Genomic DNA, 21,448 nt, shown 5'->3' on the forward strand with positions numbered 1-21,448 from the left:
CAGATGAGTAAACAGGCGGTTGGCCCATTACAGGAGGGTGGAGCCACACCTGGAAAGGCTCCAATAGTAGTACTCCTGTCACAGACCCCTTCTTCTGCAGTCTCCTCTTGCTCCCTGCCTCCTTCAGACTGGGATTAGGAATCTGGCTCACCCAGCAGTCTCTTGTCCACCCAGTGTCCCTTCCTAATTCCATTCCCAGTTTTCTTACCCAAGCTGTTGTGATATCTTTACCTAGCTCCAAGTCCATTCTCTCTTGCTTAACCAATCATATTCTCCCTTTGCTCCCATTCTCCTCTCCACCCAACCTGCCACCAGTTTAAGCTCCTTGTAGAAAGGACTGCCAGAATTGAATGTGGCCCAGACAATTTAAGGTATTTTTCTCTAACCTCAAAATTAGTCTGGGACAGAGAGGTGGCAGGTAAAAGTTCAATCCAAATGGTTAAAATTTGGCAGAACTATAAGCAACTGAAAACATAGCATTAAAAGAAAAGTTGATTAGCAACTTTAATAATAATAGCCTATAGCCATGGCATTAGTAAGTGTTCATTTGTAAGCATCTTTGGGCAGATGTTCTGTGTGAAATCCTGGTCCTGTTAATATCTAAACTACTACTAGGGCCAGGATTTCACACTCTCCTTTCCCCTCTTCCCCAGCACAAGGCTAGGTACTATCCGGAATGATACAACAATAATAATTAACCCTTCTACAGGTTACATAACTATAGTGCTACATCAAAGAAAGGAAGCACTACAAAGACTGGGAATGAATAACTCATTTCATAAAGAGCCCATCAGCTTTGAGAGTCCCTACCTTCCATTAGTGACAACATTGATATGAAAATTCCCCTCTGCCCACTATAAGAGCCATAAAAGCCAGTAGTTAGGAATTATTTCAACCTATAGAAATCGTTTGTGTGTGCACATGTGTGTTGAACTATAATGAGAATCCTTCAATGGAGAAACTTTGTGCAATAGGCTCTCAAAAGAAATTGTAATAGCCCCAGCACTCAGGGTATTTAAAAATGGAAAAAAGCCTCGGAGATTAGAATACTGCACATAGCCCTGCACTTCCACCTCTCTCAGCCCTCTTGAGGGGTGGGGACAACTTGCCAACAGACAGAAAGAGAGAGAAACATACACACATACACGAGACAAGGCAATGGTGTGTTCTGTCATCTGCATGCTTTGGGAATGACTACATTGGGGAGGAACAGCAGAGCCATCTGAGTTATGCACAACATCCCAAGCCCATGCCAATACAGATTGCAGAACACCACGTGCTTTGTTCATGCCACAACCAGACCCTTTTCCCCTCCCTTCCAAGGTTAGGCTGTCTCAGTCATGCTTGGGCCTTCCATGGCTAGAAAACTATAGTGTGAAGGCAGGGGCAGAGTGCGTGTGTGTGCATGCGCGTATGTGTGTGTGTTCATAGGGAGAGTCCCACCCACACCCCCCACCATACACATGCACCCACACCCCCCCACACACTGCCATACATGCAGGCACCCACACCCCCTCCCCCCACACACAACTCCCCACAAACCCCATACCCACCCACACCTCACATCCCCAACCCCACAGCCCCCCACAAACCTATACACAGCCCCAAGATATACAAGAGTAAGACTTCATTTAAAGTTATTGTGCAATCACCTCTACATACACTGCACAAATGCGTGTAAATCAGGACAAAAATATTTTTTGAAATCAAATTAATGAATGTTGTAGTAGATGTTTGCTTTTTAGAATATAATTTGGTATTTTTCTGGTTCTGAGATGGCAAAACCCCTTGCTGAAAGGAGTACTTTTGGAGGTGAGGGGAGGGACTTTGGGTGGCAAAGGTCAGGAGTTAGGGGGTGGAACTTCTGGAGTTAGATGGTGACCAGTGGGCGGTGCACTGTCAAGGGGCAGAGCTACCCATGTGGCCCTTGACAGCTTGCCAAAGCTCGATAAGCGACCCTCTACCCAAAATAATTGCCTGCCCTGATCTAGTGGGACCCATGGACTTGTGGAATGCTGTGTTCCCTGAAACCAGCCAAGGTAGAAGAACCTAAATGAGCAGGCTAAGAAAAAGTTAAGTTTGAAGGTGGGATCCCATGAGTACCATTCCCTGGTCAGTACAGCTATGTTGGAGATTAGATGCAAAGTCAGGACACTCAGACCCTATTTTATTGCACAGGCCCCAGCTATTGCCCTGCCTAGAGTCCAAGGGCAGGAGACAACCATGTAAAAGCAAGAGACAGCTCAGAAGCACTGCAAGGCCTTCCCAGGCAGGGAAAGAAGAATGGAGGAAGTTGCCAGAGTCTGATCCAAAGGACAGTAGCCATGTGCCTAGACCAGCAAACAAGCCCATCTAGTGCCAAAACCTTCAGGTTTCTGTACAACGAATGTTATGACCGCAGCTGACCTGGTGGGGGGCAGCCTGCTCTCCTTCCAACAAGGTCCAGCATTAAACAGGGAGCTCCTGCAGGTTCCAGCCCAGCAGAGCTGTACCAGCCCTGCCAAACCTCCAGGTCTTTGGCCCATTTCTCCTGGCCAGGCCTCTGGGGAGCGGCAGGTGCCAAGAAATGTCTTGTCCCAGTTTAAGCCATCAGGAGGAGCTCAGAGAGGTGTCACATCCCACTTGCTCACTGCCACCATGTTTGTATATGCACCCAGCAATGCCAGGCAGCACTCCTAGCCTGCCCACGCCCTTACCAAGTAGACCTGCTGTACCACAGGGCAATCCTCAGGGTGAGGTTTCCCATCTCAGGAGGACTAAATACAACATGGTCTGTAGCTTCAGCTTGTTTTGGAGGAAAAACCCCTTACCCCCCTCACTCCCCACCCGGAAGATGATGCTTCTAAGCGAGAGGTTATTTTCAATCAACTGCAGCTGCCGCCTTTTGATTTGTCCCCTCCCTAGGAATCCTCCAGCGTTCCTGGACTCACGTCAACGCCTCTTGATCAGCAGCGGCTTGCTCTGGGATCCATCTCCTGCCTGGTTCGTTGACATTGCAGCCAACCAGACTTCCTGTTTATAGAAGCAATCCACAGCTTCCCTCGTGCTGACTCATCTCGCCGTAAGTAAATCAACCTGGCCTATCACTCTGAGCCAGCAGCTGGCTCAAGGGCCAAATTAAACAGCAAGGGTGAGAATATGCCCAAGTTTCAAAACAGTCCAAGCATCCCAAGCAGGAGCGGGATATTTTATCCCAGATATGCCAGGAGTAAAAGTTCACCTCTAATGAGCCAACACGTAAAGCTGGTCTACCCTCCACATCCGGGTCCCTACCGAAGCCCCGCTTCGGCTTGGTGCCCCATGGAGTTAGAGGGCTAACAGTAGTCAGGGGTAGGGGGTGACTTGGGGTAGAAGAAGAAATCTCACACATCTGGAACTGGCCAGCTGCGGTTTGATTCATCCCTGTCTTCAGTCCTTCACTCATTCTCCTTCTGAGTCTCAGACTCTGGGCTCTCCATGAAAGGGATTGAGCCTTCTTTAATGTTAGCACAGCACCAAGGATGTAGACACAGGTGACCCCTCCTTTCTCACACTATGTCCTCTGCTCTGCTCTGGACATAGTCAGAGACAAGCTGCAGCTAGCATCCCCGTGGCTAAGACTGGATAGGACTTTGTCCAGTGCTAGACAGTCCACCTGGAAAGGCTGCTGCTGAGGGAGACTACACACCCCCAACACACTCCAGGGGAGAGGACACGGCTTTACTAGGGAAAGACCACAGCTGGGAACTGCATCATAGCCATCTGCATGGGCACGGGCAACACTAATCACTAGGCCAGCAGGTCAGTGTAGAGAGTGAGATCGGGGCTGGGAAGTGAGCCTGGGTTTCACAGATGCCAGGCAGAGCTGGCCAACAAACACTGCAACCAACCATAAGCCGCTCTTCTGGCAAACAGCTCGTGCTGCATTATAGGAAAACCTTTCCAGTGCCCTGTCCGGCTGCTGCATCCAACTCCATGGCTCCACACCCAGCTTCCTCCTGCCGCGTCCAGGGCTGTAACAAGCGCTCATTGTCTTGCACAGCCTGTCTGAGAGTGAAGTCCAGTTACTTGGCTCACAAAGCAGGGAACTGAAAGGCCCTGTTTGGACGAGCCAAGTACTGGTAGATCCAGGCTCCTTGTTATCCACTTCCAGCCTGATTTCCATTACTGCTAGGGTGAAAGACAAAGGGAACTTCCATGCCAAGCCGGGAACCAGTCCCCCAGTGCCTGCCTGATGCACAGGGCAGAAGCAGCAGGGTGTATAATAGTGCGTCTGAGGCAGGCCCATAGCTCCAGCAGAGCTATTGAGGGCTGCTGGGATTAGCCAACAGAACGGAAAAGAAATCCGGGGAGAAATGCTGCAGGAGCTTGTCAGCCATTCTCCAGCTCCTCTATTCAGCTGTTTCTCATAATTTGCACATTGTTTTCCTAACCTCGGGAGCATTTTAATGGCATGTAACTCCTCTGATTACTATGCAATTAGCATGCAAATTAGATGCAAATAGCAGCCAGTCAAGCAGGCCCTGGAAATATTGCAATCATGTTCCATTAAGCATAGATACAAGAAAATTTGCTTTGAAGGAGGTTTGTATTCCTGCAAGCACGGAATGCTTCCTGGGGCACATCAGAGGCAGAGGGAGCTACAAGGACTGAGTGGCAGGGGAGAGTAAAAGAGGCAAGAGGCAGACAAAGCACCATTTCACAGAGTCAGACCAGCTGGCTTAGCTTAGCCCATGCATGAACATCTGCACCACAAAGCCCTAAGCAAGGTACTGTATCCAACCACACTGTTCTGGGCTAGGTCTCACTAGGTCATCAGGGAACGTACCCCACAGTTCAGTGCCCTGCCATCCTTTTCCAGTGAGCTGTTCTGGGTTCACAAGGGAGTTGAGGGAGGGAGCGGAGGATGATCAGCCATCACAGGGTATGGCTTCTACCCTTGCAGCCCAGTGAGGTGGTTACCAGCCCAAGTGACATCAGCTCCCAAACTCCAACTCATGCCCCAGGCAGGCCAGCTCACCTGGTTTAAAGCATCCTGAACTCTAGTGCAGGGGTCGGCAACGTTTTTGGGCCAAGTGCCAAAAACACCTGCAACCTCAACTTGTAAGATGTTGATGTGCCAGGGGTAGAGAGCAAGGAAGTCACATGGGCCCCAGTCTTTGTTTGGGCAGCGCAGCCCTGGCCCCCTCCCCACCATCCACCCTAACGCACATATGCCAAGCAAAATGCCTTCACATGCCATAATCTGGGACCCGTATCGAGGGTTGCCTTCCCCAGCTCTAGTGAGAAGGTTGCATGTGCATGCATGAGTGTGGGTGATAGGGGAGTCATCAGCAATGCCAGGTTTTACAGTGAAGATGCAGCCAGGGAGATGAGGTAGGTCATGTCAGGAAACATGGTGGAGAAGTGGGGACAAAACCTTCCAGAAACAGGGAACAAAATACAATCAGGGCAGCTGACTGAGGGTAGAGTGAGACAGCACAGAATTTGCAGACAAAAATCTGAGGGTTACCAGGGCATCGCAAGACAACAGTACGAGAAGGTGGAGTCAGGAGGTGGTACCTGGGTAGGGAAGGGAGGAAATGTGATGAGCAACCTCCAGTTGCAGAGAGTGAGGAGTTGAGTCAAGGAACAAAAGCTGAGTAGGTCCAAGGCATGGATCCAGGAGGTAAAGATGGCAGCAGGGGAGGGGACCAGAGCAGCAGGAAGGGGTGACGGACAGGAGATGAAGAGAGGTCTGCTCTCAGACAGCTGCAGAGCCCCAGGAGAGCTGAGGGGGGTGATATGACAGTGCTGCTGTCTGATGAACCGTGGGCTCCTTGCCACAGCAAGTAGCACAGTAAATGGACACGAGTCAACTAATGTCAACTAATGTTCCCTCTAAAGTGTAGGGGTCCGTGAGCACGCCGCTTCGGTCCATTCCTGAATCGGTCCTGCCTCCCCCTTTCAGCGTGCACCACTTTGTTCTACCCCAACAGTACAACAACAAAAGATGATACTATAACCTTTATTCACCAAAGTGACTCCCGTCTACTTTTTTCTGTTTTCCAAACAGAATATACAGTGTCCAGGTTAACAGTTTTTCCTGATGCTAAATGAAGTTTAATTTGCATCGGCTTGTCCAGATTACCAACTTCTAAACGATTTCTAGACTTCATTTTTATTGCATTCATGAGGCTAAACCCTCTCTCTCAATCTGCACTAGATGCCTGGAAAGTGGCACAGATGTCAACAAGTAATGACACTTCATTAAATTGTTCCTGTTATAGTAAGTAGGTGACCATGTCTTCAAAGGTCTTTATTGCCCCAGTTTTCATCTTCTCACTAACAGTTAATTTAAAATCCACATATTGTTTGCATAGGTTCTTCTTAGAAGTTCCTACAGATTTGTTTAGCAAGGTGCTATATCTTGTTGCCAAGTTTTTCAGCTCCTCATGCCCAAAAGAGAAATCATTCCTGTTTGATGAAGAGGAAGAAGGATCCTTATTGAAAATTGATCATTCTTTCAACTCGCCTTCTGGAAATCTGTTGTCCATGTATTCACATATATGCCCAATGAATTGAATAACTGATGTAGTGTCAACAGGTGATTCAAATGATGACAGCAAGGTTTGAACATCTTCAGAAAAATGTACAGTCTCACCAAGATACTGGGAATGAACTTTGGCATTTCTAGCTTTGCAAACTGAAATGTTTCTACTGTTATTAGTGAACTTTGTTGAAGCATTCTGCACAATTCAGCCAGTTCACCTAAGACATCATTTAGTATGGTCAGTTCAACATGATACTCCGGTTTCTGCAGTTTGTCCAAGCAGTATTTGTGAATTGGGTCGTTGTTTTCAGCCACTCCTTGTGCACAGTAGTCCATCAACACAGTATAATTCTTCATCAAGGCACTAACAGCAAAATGTCTAGAGAGCCATCTGACCTTCAGTGGCCTAAATGAAACTGTTTCACACCCAGCAGCCTTAGATAGCTCTTCAAGTTTAGAGAGAGAGAGATATATATATATATATTTTTTACAGAAGACCTACTAAAAAGTCTGTATATGGTCCGTACCTCATCAAAGGTACGTCTTTCCAAGCATCATCAATCCCCAAGTCTTCCCAGTGTGCCACGCAGTGCTGCTCAAGAAGATGTGGAATAGACTGGGGAAGTACTGCAGTCACAGCATTGCACTTTCCAAGCATTACTGAAGCACCATTGGAGGTGAACATTACCATCTTTTGCATATCTAAATTGCTGTCAACATAAAATTGCCTAATTGCCACTACAATAGCAGAGCTATCACAACTTGTCAGTTTTAAAATTCCAGCAAACCTTGTCTGATGAATGAAATCGTCCATAGTTCAGAATTTTACATATAGTATTAACATTTTGCTAACAGAGATTTCTGTGCTCTTGTCAACTATCGAAGTGTGGAATGGCGATGTACGCATTTCATTCAGGGCTTTCTGATGAATTACAGAATTTATGCAGTCAATAAATTCAAATGCATAATTCTTACTTCTCCAGCTTCCAGGAATTTTAACATATTTGCCAATGTGACTGTGGATTTCCTGCACTGATAGCACTGATAAGTTTAACTTCACTGTGAGGAGAAGATTAACGTTTTGACTTTGTCGGCATTTGATCGCTTCCTTTTACACAGTTCTGTCCTATTTTCCCGTGTCTCACGTGTTTCAGAAAATAAACTTTTCAGGATTCCTCTGCTTTGGTTGCATAGTTTCATCACAGAATCTGTGTGAACCTTGTGTGTCAAATGGCGTTTCAAATAGTCTAATTTCCAGTCACCCCATTTTTTTCTGGTTGTCCATTTGCTATTGGCATCTGCATGCACGGAGATGGTACACAGGACATCCCCGCTTTCACGATACTGAAAAATATCTCCAAGACTTACGCGCTGCTGACCAGACACATGTGGCATGGCAGTTTCAAACATCTCCTTCAACCAGTCTTCTTTGAATCTCGAGTAGCATTTCTTCTTAGCTGGTCCACTGTATTCACCCTCTTCACACTTACGTGTGGACATTGTAAAATGAATATAAAGATGATCCTTGCAGCAGGGGAGATATTGGCCTTCCTAGAATGACAGGAAAAGCAACTAACCACTAATTTACCCTAAGCACCTTGTCTGCCTGTGCCCTTAAACCAACACAGCTGTAACCAGCACCCCCAAACTCAAGATTACACAGCTTAGGATGTTTCTAACAAAAACACCACCATTTGCAATTTCTTTTTTTGGTTTAATGCTTTTAAATTCAAATGCATAAACTAGTGACAATAAAGACAAACCACTAAATGGCTAAAAAAATAGCTAAATGGCTAAAAAACTGGTGCCAGCCCCAGCCCCCACCTGGCCTCTGGGAGTGCAGCTTGGAGGGAACCTTGGCCATAAACACTGGCCTTTCTTTTGATTTGAAATTTGCTTTTATTTCTGCAGCAAATGCATTTTAGGGAGTAGAGGTTTGGGTATTCATTTATTTTTATTTTTCACTTATTACATGCCTGTTTTTGAGGGTGGAGAGATAACAACCAAAGGTCAAATCTCACTCAGATACAGCTCCCCTTTATTTAAATATGCACATGAATTTCAATAAGAATTTGCTGTATTTTCCTAAACTTATTTTAAAATCATTAACTTGTACCATTTCTAGCTTTACTGCACCATGTATGTCATATATCGGCAGTGTAAAAATAGCGAATGCAGGATCCGCTTCTTATTTATTTCAGTGACCGTTGTCCCATGCCATCTCCAAAAATTATATATAACTCTTTCCGTTTGACAGTTAAAAACACTTATTGTGGAGCAGGCTCTTATCCTGAAACATCAACAAGCAGGTACCAGATTTCCCAGAGAATTTTGATCCCTTAAAGCCAGGAACCTCAGCCCCCGTCCCCGTATTGCCTCTGGGAGTGAAGCACTTTCCCAGCTCCAGCCCCCGCCTTGCCATGCCTCTGGGAGCAAGGAGGCACATGGCGCCAGGGCTGGGAAGTGGAGCAGTTCCCCAGTGCCAGGCCCAGCCCCCGTCCCCACTTCGCTTCCAGGAGCATATGGTCTTGGGGAGGAACCGCTGCCTGAGCTTACCTCCAGTAAGTGTCCCACGCTAACCTCGGTGCTGCTGCTGCACTCAGCTCGTTGCCCAGCTCCTCTTGAAGCCACAACCCAGCTCCTCACCAGGTGGGTGCGTGGCATTAATAAGTTTTAAAGTGAGTGCAGCCACACACACACACAGCTTAGAGGGAACCTTGGAGTCAACTGTATGGGACATAGTTTGAATTTGTCCACAAGGGCATTTGTTGTCATTGCAAAGGCCCCATCGGTATAGGCTTGAGGCACAGTAACCCTGTCCAGTTTGAAAATGCTTGAGAAGTACCCAATAATGGCATGGCCAGTTAAATCCTGGTTGACTGATTGTAGGGTCAGAGATGATGTGGTGATTGATTCATGCTTATTCTGACCATTCTTCATGCCATCGAGTAAGAAAGGAAAAGGTCAAAGAGTTTTGAAAAGGCAGACTATATTGGGCCTCTTGAGGGGAACCGAGCTGCTGGGAAGTGGAATGTCCCAGGGCACTGTCAACATAGGATTATCACAGAGTCTAGCGAGTAAGTTTACTACAGCATTTGTGCGGTGATAAGGGGGAGCAATGTTACTGAGGTCTGGCAACCATCAGGGTGGAGTGGGGCACAATGCGCCCAACACAAGATGCATTAACATGCAGTTAGGAGTCCGCTAGTTTGCTGTGCGATGAACGAGCCCGTACAGAGGCACAGTATTCTGCAACTGAACAACACAGTGCAAGGGCAGATGAACATAGCATAGAGGCATTGGCACCCCAAGGGGACACCCTAGAAGAGGGGGTACAGGGGAACCGTATTTGCAAGAGCAGCTGCCATCCAAATGACATAGCCTAGCATGAGCCTTTGCCAGCATGGCACGGACACACCAATATCCAGGTGGATGCAGTACAGTCTGGTTCTCCATACCTGGCTACAAAGGCTCAGCCATTTTAGAGCAACTCCTCACCATGGGAAGCACAAGAACCTGAAACCAACAGCTCTTGATCTGGGAGACAAATATTGGGACCACTGGATCCATAAAAGTGCTAGAAGCCAAGAGCCTCAGGGCTGCACCTTCCCAAACTAGAAGGCATGTGGGGACAGCAGAGCCACATTGCTGAAAGAGCAAAACACCACCACCCAGAGCAAACAGCTGGGGAGTTTCTCAAGCAAGGACAGGTAGCAGAAGGGGAGGAGGGCTGGAGCCAGCAAGATTGTCCCTGTTTAAGCACGGTCTTTGCCAAAGAAATATGGCCTTTGGGATAAGCAGCAACAGCATGCTCTGCCTGCTCTTGGGAGAGGGTGAGAGCACAGCCATAGGGGTGCTGCAGCCACAGTGATCAGCTATTTGGACACTGGCCTGGAGGGAGTGCACTGGAGGGATATTTGAGGTTTATTACCCACAATGCCATGCTGAGGTGAACGAAAAAGCCAATGAGGGAAGGAGACAAGGTGAGGGTGGTTTGGGCCAGTTTCATTTCCTAGGGCTAAAAAAAAGTCTTTGCCACCCCAGTCACAGAGGATCCCACACCCTAACTGCCATGCACCTCCCCAGGGTTGGACCCCTTCCCCAGCACAGACCCATGAGCTAGGATAGCAGGGCCACTGGGCAGAACCAGACTATTTGGTCTTTTCTCTGCTGAACAAGTAGCAGCTCCAGTATCAAGGCTGCAGGAAGGAGGGATGAAGTGGCTGTGACCCTTCCCTCTCCCAGGATGCAGAGTAAGGGTAAGAGATTGCATTGGTACCAGTCACACGTAGAAGGGTGTGAAGCTTCTGCTCAGAGCCAGACTTTGAGCATTCAAGAGAGCATTATCACAGACCTCTGACCCAGTCTTCTATCCTCATGACCTGCCGGTTGTCAGTGCCAAGTACAAATGGCTTTCTGCTTCATTAAGTACCTGGTTCATTTATTCCCTTCTTTTCATGAGATCACCACCACTGCAACACAACTTCTTGCCCTGAAGGAGTACAGATGCCCTCTTTGCTCTAAGCTCTGGGACAACCCTAAGTAGATAGTTTCATAGTTGGTAGGGTTGGAAGGGATCTGAGCAGATCATCAAGTCCGACCCCCTGCCATGGCAGGAAAGAGTACTGGGGTCAAACGACCCAGGGTAGGAGCCAGCACCACTTCTCTTGGAAGTTGGTTCCAGACCCTAGCCGCCCTGACCGTGAAGTCGCGCCTCCCGATGTCCAGTCTGAACCTACCCTCTGCCAGCTTGTGACCGTTATTTCTAGTCACTCCTGGTAGTGCTCAGGGGAACAGGGACTCCCCCAATGCCTGCTGGTCCCCTCTGACTAGTTTGTAACAGGCCACTAGATCCCCCCTCAGCCTTCTCTTGTGGAGGCTGAACAGGTTCAGGTCCCGTAGCCTCTCCTCTGAGGGCCTGCCCTGCTGCCCCCTGATCATGTGAGTGACCTCCTCTGGACCCTCTCCACGCTATCCACATCCCTCCTGAAGTGCGGCGCCCAGAACTGGACGCAGTACTCCAGCTGCGGCCTGACCAGTGCCGCATAGAGGGGGAGGATCACCTCCTTGGACCTGCTCGAGATGCATCTGTGGATGCATGACAAGGTACGGTTGGCCTTCCTGACTGCATCCCCACACTGCCGGCCCATGTTCATTTTGGCATCAATGATAACTCCAAGATCCCTTTCCGCCTCCGTGCTGACAAGAGGGGAGTTCCCCAACCTGCAGGTATGGTGCCGGTTGTTCCTCCCCAGGTGCATCACTTTGCACTTGTCTGTGTTGAATCCCATCCTATTCTCATCCGCCCACCCCTGTAACCTGTCTAGGTCCAATTGTAGCCTATTCCTCCCTTCTAGTGTGCCCACGTCCCCCCACATCTTCATGTCATCAGCAAATTTGAACAGGGTGCTTTTTACCCCCTCGTCCAAGTCACTGATGAAGATGTTGAACAGTGCGGGCCCGAGGACCGAGCCCTGGGGGACCCCACTGCCCACATCCCTCCAGGTCGAAAATGACCCGTCCACCACCACTCTCTGGGCGCGGCCCTCCAGCCAGCTGGCGATCCATCTGACTGCGTAGGTGTCGATGCCACAGTCCCCTAGTTTTTTAATGAGAATGGGGTGAGAGACGGTGTCGAGGGCCTTCCCAAAGTCCAGAAAGACTACGTCCACTGCTACCCCTGTGTCTAAGGATTTTGTGACCTAGTCATAGAAGGCCACCGGGTTGGTCTGACAGGACTTGCCTCTAATGAACCCGTGTTTGTTGCCCCTAAGCATAACCTCCCCCGCTGGCCCCTTGTGGACATGCACTATGATAATTCTCTCAAAAAGCTTCCCCAGGATCGAGGTAAGACTAATTGGCCTATAGTTTCCCGGGTCCTCCTTCCTCCCTTTTTTGAAAATGGGAACCACAGTGGCCCTTTTCCAGTCCTCTGGCACCACACCAGAGCACCACGAGTGCTCGTAAAGCCATAGCAGGGGTCCTGCAATGATCGCAGCTAATTCCCTCAGCACTCTGGGGTGGAGATCGTCCAGACCAGCTGATTTCAACATGTCCAGCCCTACCAGAAGTTCCCTGACTAGATCCTCACTGACCCTTGGCCTAGGTGCACATCCCCTGGGGCCTGCAGGGGTCCCGGTATGGGGGCTGATCCGGTCCCTGCACAGGAAAATGGAGGCAAAGAAACTGTTAAATAGGTTAGCTTTGTTGTCTGGTGTGACTACCAGATTTCCTAGCATGTCTTGCAGAGGTCCCACATTACCTAGTACCTTCTTTTTACCGCCTATGTATTTAAAAAAGGACTTCTTGTTGTCCTTGATCTGGGTAGCTAGTCCCAGATCATTCAGTCACCCTGAGGTAGTCGTCATTTTAACTATTATGGTCCACATTCTGCAGAAGACAAAAGCCCAAGGGAGACCCAAGATGAGTATACATCCATCTAGAGATATTTGGGTTGCTTGGGGGCTGGGAGGGAAGGTAGGGTGCATAGGCAGGCATGGAAGTGGAAGCGAGTGCCTCTGTGTGCACAGAGGAAAGAGGCAGCAATGGGCTTACAGCTGTCTTGGGAATATTTGCTTCAAGTTCCTGGTGTTTTAGGTGCCAGGTCTCTATACTTTGGCTGTCCTGACCGGACATTTTCAGAGAAGCAAGTCTGACCAGCGTAAAAAGCCGCTTGCCAGCCCAGCTTTGGAAAGGGCCTGTAGCAGCTCTGGTCCACCACTTGCACAGGTCTGAATCATAATCCCTCCTCTCCCCTCCAGTTTCCTACTCTCTCCATAGCTCCAGCCTCACATATTCAATCTTTCTTTGTTCCCCACCAAGCAGCTTAACAAAGGAAATGTACCAGTGGAATTGAATTAATAAATTTCTACTCCAGAAGCAGTAACATCTCCAAGCGAGGGGCCTGGGGACTTTCGCCTTTCACTGTCAGCAGCAGAGCAGCCCATTGGCACATCCAGCAGCAGAGCTGCTGCTAGCTTACAGCAAGCCATTTAAGTATGGGGAGACAGGCTCCCTCCGAACTTTATCCATTGCAAGGGCTGAGAGAAACAGGCAGCTTTCAGACCTGCTCCAGAGCTCATTATGTTGAGCACTAAGGCTAGGTACAGACAGTCAAAAAGCCCGAGGCTGAATTGATTCAGTCTTTGCAGGTTAGCCTAAACTGCACACATTAAAATGAAACAGAACTGAACAGACATTTACCTTTGACTCAGGAAATGCAGTCACATGCCTACAGTGGCTCAGGCCAGAAACCAGGGAGCGCTAGAGCACAGTTCTCTGGCTGTGTGTTTGCTTCCACTTCCTGCTGCCCCCAAGGTTTCTGGGATTTGCAGACCAGAATTACAACAGCAGGACTCTGCAGGGTTGCTCATAACTTCCTCTCCCTGCTTCCAGATGCCTCTGGAATTTGTAGTCCACAGTTGCTGCCAGCAGTAAGTTTGAGTGGGGGAAGGGAAGTTTAACCCCCCCCTCCCCCCCGGTCCCAGACCCCAGATGAGGTTTGCCTGGGGGGGGCAGCCCCCCACCTCTGTAGACTGGGCTACATCCCTAGCCAGCCTTGATCCCCCCCATCCCATGAGCCAGCTAGGGAGCAGAGGGGCAAGGGCCAGCCCTGCTCTCTGGAGCAGATAGCATAGCACAGCCCTGGGCTGGAAAGCATGCTGCGAGACTGATTTAACTTGAACCAGGAGGGGGTTTGGGACAGAAGTTTCATAAACCAGTTTGACCCAAATCAGTTAAGTCTACATTCAACCAGGTTTATCTTGAATTAGTTTCTACCATTTTGGAACTGGTTTATGTGCACTGAGCTTCTTTTCTGTTACACATGTAAACTAGTTTCTGATCATTTAAACTGGTTTATGTGTAACTTCTGTACCTAACCTAATAGGTTTTCCAGTTCCAAGTAAGAATCCCTACCCAAGGAGCAGCTGTTCAGGTGTCCCTAGATCTCCTTAGAGAGGGCCCCTGGCCTGTCCCACAGTCCAGGCAATCTGATGTGCATATAAACGCCTGGCATCCCTGGTACAGCAGCTGGACTCTCCAACAGCCACTGCTCCTTTCCTGGTCATCTTCCTGAGATTAAAACACATTGGAAAGACACAGCCAGATGCTGGAGGAACATTGGCCAAAAGACCTCCCTGACTCTAGTCAAGAAAAGACAAACAGATTTCCTGTTTCCATCATGAATGCCTGGGAACAGAGCCTTGATGTTCCCACTAGTCTGCCTGTGTGGTGGCTTCACTTGCATCGCCAGAGAAATTGCTGCTTAACAGTCACAGCCACTGTAGATTTCAGCCCTGAAAGCCAGGCAGGAAAGTCTCAAAGAACAAGAGGCTCATCAAGTGACTTCTCCCATCCTGAGCACACACTCAACCCAAGCTGAAAACAGGCCACTGCATTGCAAAGCCACTGTATCTCATCACTCACAAACACACCTTCCTTATCATGTACCAGAGAAGGGCTGGCTTGCAAAGAATGCATTTGCTCAGGGAAGGCTGTAGATGGATAGTGATTCTGGTGCCCCTACTCCACAGCTGTAGACCCTAGGCAGGATTCAAAGCCTCTGAAAGAAACGGCCTCCAGAGAACAATGCAAAGCACTGCTAACTGCTGTGCCTGCCTTACAGAAAAGGGGTTGCAGTGGTCTAGTCGCCTTTTAAGGCCGCACCCGTTACCATGCAATGATCTACAGTTTCCTCCTGGGCGTGAATTGTTTTGTTTTTACACTGTGCCATTTCGGAGAATCAAAGCCAGCTCAGAACATTCAGATACTGTATGAAGTAATGGGTGTCCCGCCAGAACACACACAGCCTGGCTGAGGGCAGGGGAAATCCAGCAAGCAAATGAGCGACAGAAACATGCTGCAGTCTGAGAGAGTCAAACTCCTCCTCTGGCTTCAGCCCTCATGTTCCAGGGCTCCCAAAGCGCCCAAAATCACACGCAGAGTGGGACGAGGTCACAGACATCTGCAGCCAGTGTGCTGCGCTGTAGGGCTACGTGAAATTTCACCAGGTGTTTCATTTCGACACTGTTTCAACTCATTTTGAGCTCAAAACAGTGAAATCAAAATGACACAAAAGGCTTCAAAACAGCCTCAAAACAGAATGAGGGCACTTGAAACATTTCAAAAGTTTCAAGTTTTGAAGCTTTGTTTGCTTGCAGGGAAGCAAAGTAAGGAGAGGGAGGAGGAAGAGGGGGGAAGGACTGCTCTCATATTGACTGTTTAGCTGGCCAGTGACTGTGATCCTTCCCTGAGGTCCCTTCCAATCCCAGTGCTCTGGGGGAGAGACAGAAAAACAGCTGCCCCTTAACACACGCAGTTTTGTGCTTCTACATTATAGCCTACGGATGAAATGTAGAAACAGCATCGAAACAATGAAACAGTTTTGGCAAAACAAAATGGAACAGTGGTTTCAAAATGAAATGAAATGAAACTCGAAATGAAACGCTGTCCTGTCCAAACAATGAAATGGAAGTCTAAATGAAAGGGTGCTGTTTCGCATAGCCGTACTACACTGCACTCTAGGGAACGGCTGAAGTTGAGTAAATATTGGTCTGATGTGAGACTGCTAAGATCTCATTTTATTCCAGGCTCTATTGCTTTCTGGCTACCTAAGCTACATCATGTCTCTCCAAATCTCATTTTTGCCCCCTCATGAAATGGGGATAATGCATGTCTCCCATGGGATTGTTTGTTAGTGTTTGTGATGTGGATGGAGATGATGGAAAACCACCAGTGAGAGACAAACCATCCTTATCAAATGGAAAAAGCAACACCCATGCAATACAGGGAAAGTTGATCAGCATTTTTATTACAGGAACGTGGTTTGGCAGAGCATGGTGGATATGTGAGGAAGAGGAGTAACAGAGCACCCCATGTTACAAGTCAACACGCTAGGATAGGAGGTGGTGATGACAGGAATAGCAAAGCTCCACAACGAGCTGACACATCACCTGCAGTGTCCCAAGATCACTGTCAGTGAGAGACAGGTACTGCCTGGCAGTAGGCCAGGCAGGTGGGAGGAGATGGATGTGTGCATTATCAGCAAAAAGCTGATTGCAATAGCCATGCAAGAGATAACACCGCCCAAGGCAATAACACCACCCACAGGTAAAGAGTAGAGGGAGAGGGAGGAAAGCCTGCCGCAGTGCTGGCCAAGCTAAATTGTGCCCTCTCTTCTCCCAGGCCCACCCAGCTGACCAGGGCCAACCTGGGCACTCATCATTGTAGAAACACCACCCATCCAAATCTGCTCCCTTGGGCAACTGCCCCATTTGTCCATATGATGGGCTAGCCCTGATCTGCCAAAGGAGACCATGGAAGAACAGCCAAAGTGGAAAGAGAACTAAGAGGACAGAGCCATGGAGGCCAAGGAGCCAGAAAGCATCAAGGACAAGGGAGCCAGTGTTTATGCAACCTTTCCAGACAAAGGCACAGTGTGAGGCTCTGGCAACATTGTGACTGGTGACACAGATGCCATTCCCTGCAAATCCCTAATGTGTATGCCCAGTGGTCCATGAAGGCCAGTGAGAATCTGGGAAAGGTTAGCTCCCCATGGCATCTCGCACGGCAGGTGGCTCTGCTGTCATAGATGCCCTGGCAGAAAGGCAGTGCCAGATGCAAAGAAGAGGGCAAAGGGAATGACCAGATGGCACAGGAGATGCCGGTACTTTCCCATCAGGGCACCCAAAAGGGGTCACAGACAGAGTGGGCTTGGGCTTCATTTATCTTTTGTTAAACCTTTTGCCCAAGACAGAGCTACCAAGGAGCAGCTACTGAAGGATCAGGGGCCTGCTCCCTTGGAGTCTCTCCGGTGGATAGAAGGAGATAGCTGGGCGGGCCCATATCCCCACTTGAACTATTATACAACTGCGGGAACATGTGAAGGCGGCCTGAAGAGAATGTCAACATTGCTCGTGCCAAATACACAACTCGCAAGTCAGCAGGATTGTGAGGCCACGCTCTGGAGAGGCTGAGCCCAGAACAGCAAGGTTCTGCCACAAGCAGGGATCCAGCTGGGCTGGAAGGGGTCGAGGGTGTGGGCCAAGGGACACAAGAGCCAGGCTGCCCTGGGGCCTGCACGGTGGGAGGGCCTTGCTTCCCACAGTACTGAATAAAGAGACAGAAACTTCTTCCCAAAACATTAAAGGCCCTGGAAGTCTCCCAGGAGCTCTGGGCATGGACTGTGCTAGTCACACCCAAGGGGAAGGGGGTTTTGTTGCACACACATTATGTGCCTGTCTCACTCTGCTGCCCTCTGCACATGCCAGAGCTTAACCTGTTTAGGTCTTGAATTTACTTAAATGCCATTACTACCATGCCCCAAATCAGGGGATTGAAACAGGGATATCTCCAAAGCAGTTTCAGATAGCCTTTAGAGAGCTAGGACTCCAGATGCAGTTCCTACAGGCCAGGGCCAAACACTCAACTCTGAGAACAAGGTTGATGCAGAGCCACTGCACAGGAGGCTGCATTCCCTATGCCAACAACCCCCTCCACACAGCCCAGGGCCCTTACAGCATCTCCCTTTCTCTAGCACAGGGGTTCCCAAACTGTGGTATGCATACCCCTGGGGGTACACAAGACATCTCTGGGGGATACGTGGGAAAAATTGTGTAATGGTGGATTTAATTTTTATTATAATAATAATTGGCATTTAAGGGGTTAAAATATAAAACTGTGCAAGCAATAGGGGTACATGGGCAGCTGGCAAGTCTGGAAGAGGGTGCGCAGTAAGAAAAAGTTTGGGAACTTCTGCTCTAGCAAACTCAAAAACTTTGCAGGTGTGTGTGTGTGCGCGCGTGTGTGTGTGTGGGGCGGGAGTCAGCAACAGGCAGAGCATGCTGCCTGGAAGTAAACACTGGAGAAATATTTATGGGCGTTTTCCTGGCTACAGAGACCTGTTTGTATTGTTGGGTAACGCTGGGAAGGCAGTGAGGGCTAAATAAAGTCTCTTGAGAGGATACGCTGCTACTGCTGCATATTCTGTAGTGGGAGGTTTGATCTGCTCCAGCTTGGAGGCTTTTAAACGACCAGGCCTGACTACACTCGAGGAATCACAAGGTACCTCTTTAGGTCCTCAACAAGGTGCTCACCTCATGTGAGGTGCAGAGCTGTGGCTACCAGAGGTGGAGAGAGAAGGCCAGGCAGGTTGCAGGCAGCTCCCCACTCAGCTGTCCCCAAGTCACTCTTCTGCTCAGCTCCAGCTGCAGCGAACCCTCAGCAGCTGCACAACTGTGCGCCCCAAAGCTCTTTAACCCTTTGGTCTCTGGATTCTGCTACTGCACTGTGCAGAAGCTCTCTCAGAAAAAATCAAGTGAGCCTCAGAGCTACTCATGGAGCCATTCAAAGCACCAAGATGACCTAACATTACACTGGAAGAGACTTTGGATTCTGGTCACACTGCTATGAAGCAAAGAGTTTCAGTGACAGAGGCCTTCCCAGCCCTACCTATTCAACCCTCCCTGCTCCCCAGCCCCTTCCAGTTCACCAAAAATGCCAGCTTCCCCTGCCTGCTTGTCCACCACTCACAGAGCCAGCCCTGCACCTCCTCTCCTGTCCTCACAGGACAGGCACTCCCAAATCCTTTGCCAGCTGAGCTTTGTGACCCTGACTGACACAGCTGGGCTCACAGATGATGCAAGTGTAGGTAGTTATACCAGAACCCCACTTCATGCATTGCTGGGAGAGGGGCTGGGCTGGAACAGGCTGCATCCACACCAACAGCGTTTTGGTGGCACAGCCCACAGGTGTAGACAGAGCCACAAAATGCTCCCAGGGCAGAGCAGGTCAGAGCACCAGCCAGAAGAAATCTGCAAGGATACTGGGGCTCCATCAAGAGCTACACCACTGGAGAGCCCAGGGAGTGATGGCAAGACAAATGGGCAGATGGAGAGCTCAAAGATTTCATCTACTTAAACATTGAATAGATATTTTAAAACATCATTTATCTCCCTCTGAGCAACCCAGTCTTCTCATCTTCTATCTGCCTCTCAGTTCCTCACAGCTCAAGCTTTCTGGGGGTTGTGTGCTTACAGACCTTCACACAAAGAGGTCCTACACTACTGCGACTTCTTGGTGCCACAGCAACTCCTTGGTGCCTATGTCAGCATAATCGCTGCCTCCTAATGATATCCTCCAGCCTTCACACTGCTGCATTTCTGCCCTCTTCCCAACACTAATTCACAAATTCACCTCTTCTTTCAGAGTGAGGTACCAAACAAGGAGTTAGAGCATCCTCAAGGACCCAAAACCTTTTCTGGTGGCACCAGCAAGCCAAAAAGCTTCAGCTTCTGCACAGTTAATGGTTTAACCCCTTTTGTAGCTGATTGGCCCTTAAGCTTTTGTGTTTAGACGTTTTATGAAAGGAGAGACTTTGACCCTGGGAGCTATCAGCTCTGAAAGGTGGCAGAAAACAGTGGGTGACTGGGACAATCTGGCAGGAAGCAATTGCTCACTTGTTCTTGTTGGTCTAGATCATGCTGGATAACACATGCCCAGAAAGAGAACCAAATACAGATACCAAACACAATGCCAGCTTGCTTAGCCCTCCAGAAAGCCAGACCCATGGCAGCCTACTGAATTCAACAGAGCTGTTCTTCACATTAACCTCCTCTGACTCTGGCAAACAATACTCTCACCACCTGCCTTTCCCACCACTGGATGAAGAGTGCTAACTGAAGAGTGCTGCAATTGCCCAAGAAAATGGATACCACCGATTATCTCAATCCTGATGTTGACATATTAATTGCTTCCTAAGAGGTTCTGAAGGTTTTCCAGAGGGAAGTGGAACAAATCTAAAAATATATCAGCCTGATTGGACAATAATGATTTGGACTCAGAGTGAAAGCTTGTCCTAGGGAGAGGTCCATGGGAGTTATGCTACTGCCTCCCATGGAGACAAGCATTCACCCAGGACATCAGCTGCTGCTGAGTGCACTGGGGACCCCACCACACTCCTGTGGGACACGCCATGCACCCCAGCATCGCAACACTCACGAGCCCCTGCTACCTAGAGGTATATAGAAAAAACATTTAAAGCCGTGTCTATGTCCAAATCTCCAAATCGATTCAGAGGGTTCCAGTTCAATTCAGAGCGATTAAAGGGTCCTCTGATTTGATTCAGATTCAGAAATTCGGCCACCAAAGCAGATCAAATCTCTGCCAAACCAAATCAGGGACTGAAGCTTCACACAGCCCTACTGACAATACCAGCCCCAGACTGGAGAAATGCTGCCACCTGCTGCTTATTCAACAACAAATTACCCCAGTCTTCTGAATAGGAGGAGGTTGTAAACAAGTTCAATGTGCTCACTCCCAGCTGCTTAACAAGTAGCGAAGCCCCAGACTGAGAGCAGAGCCCTACGGCTCTGGGATGTGGCCAAAGGATAGAACCGTCCGTGGAAATGGGCATGAAATGGCAGCGGTAGCTGAGCTCAGAACAGTTCAGTGCTGATCTACGCTACACAGGGAGGCACCAAGTCAATCCCTGCAGCCCCAGAAGGAGAGAGAGGCATGGAAGCACCTGCAGGCAGGTTGCTGGTCCATTCCCAGAGGCAAGTCCCCAATCTGCGCAGTGAGGAATAGGGACAGGAAACCTCTACTACAGGGTTTGCACTTAGGTGGGAGGGTGGAGGGGCGCAGTGAGGATCTTCTTTCCCTCAAAGGCAAGCAGATGCCAACACCCCACCTTGCTGCAGAAAAACTGGTCCATTTCCATTTGTGCAGGTGGGAGGGAGAATCAGCACCTCCTAACCCTGGGTCATTTGGGGACACTACCACTGGCCTAATTTGGATCCGGTTACGTGTTTTATTCTCCTCTGATCCAAAGGTCCAGGGTCACCCTATCCTCGGAGCCAAGTGCCTCCCACCTCTGTGGGAGACCTTCACCCAGATCTCCAACAAGCTTTGACATTTACTCTGAACATAGGCAGCAAG

General features: G+C 49.0%; 1 long non-coding RNA gene across 1 annotated transcript; it reads left to right on the forward strand.

Moving 5' to 3' along the window:
• The first annotated feature begins 5,017 nt into the window (after nt 1–5,017).
• On the forward strand, nt 5,018–16,890 carry LOC109311455. The gene is made up of 3 exons (XR_002101507.1): nt 5,018–5,104; nt 9,235–9,240; nt 16,879–16,890. It is a non-coding gene; the product is annotated as an uncharacterized LOC109311455 (long non-coding RNA).
• The last annotated feature ends 4,558 nt before the right edge of the window (nt 16,891–21,448 follow it).

The sequence above is a fragment of the Crocodylus porosus genome, unplaced genomic scaffold (assembly GCF_001723895.1).
Source record: "Crocodylus porosus isolate Cpor-Errol unplaced genomic scaffold, CroPor_comp1, whole genome shotgun sequence".
NCBI classification, from domain to species: Eukaryota; Metazoa; Chordata; order Crocodylia; family Crocodylidae; genus Crocodylus; species Crocodylus porosus.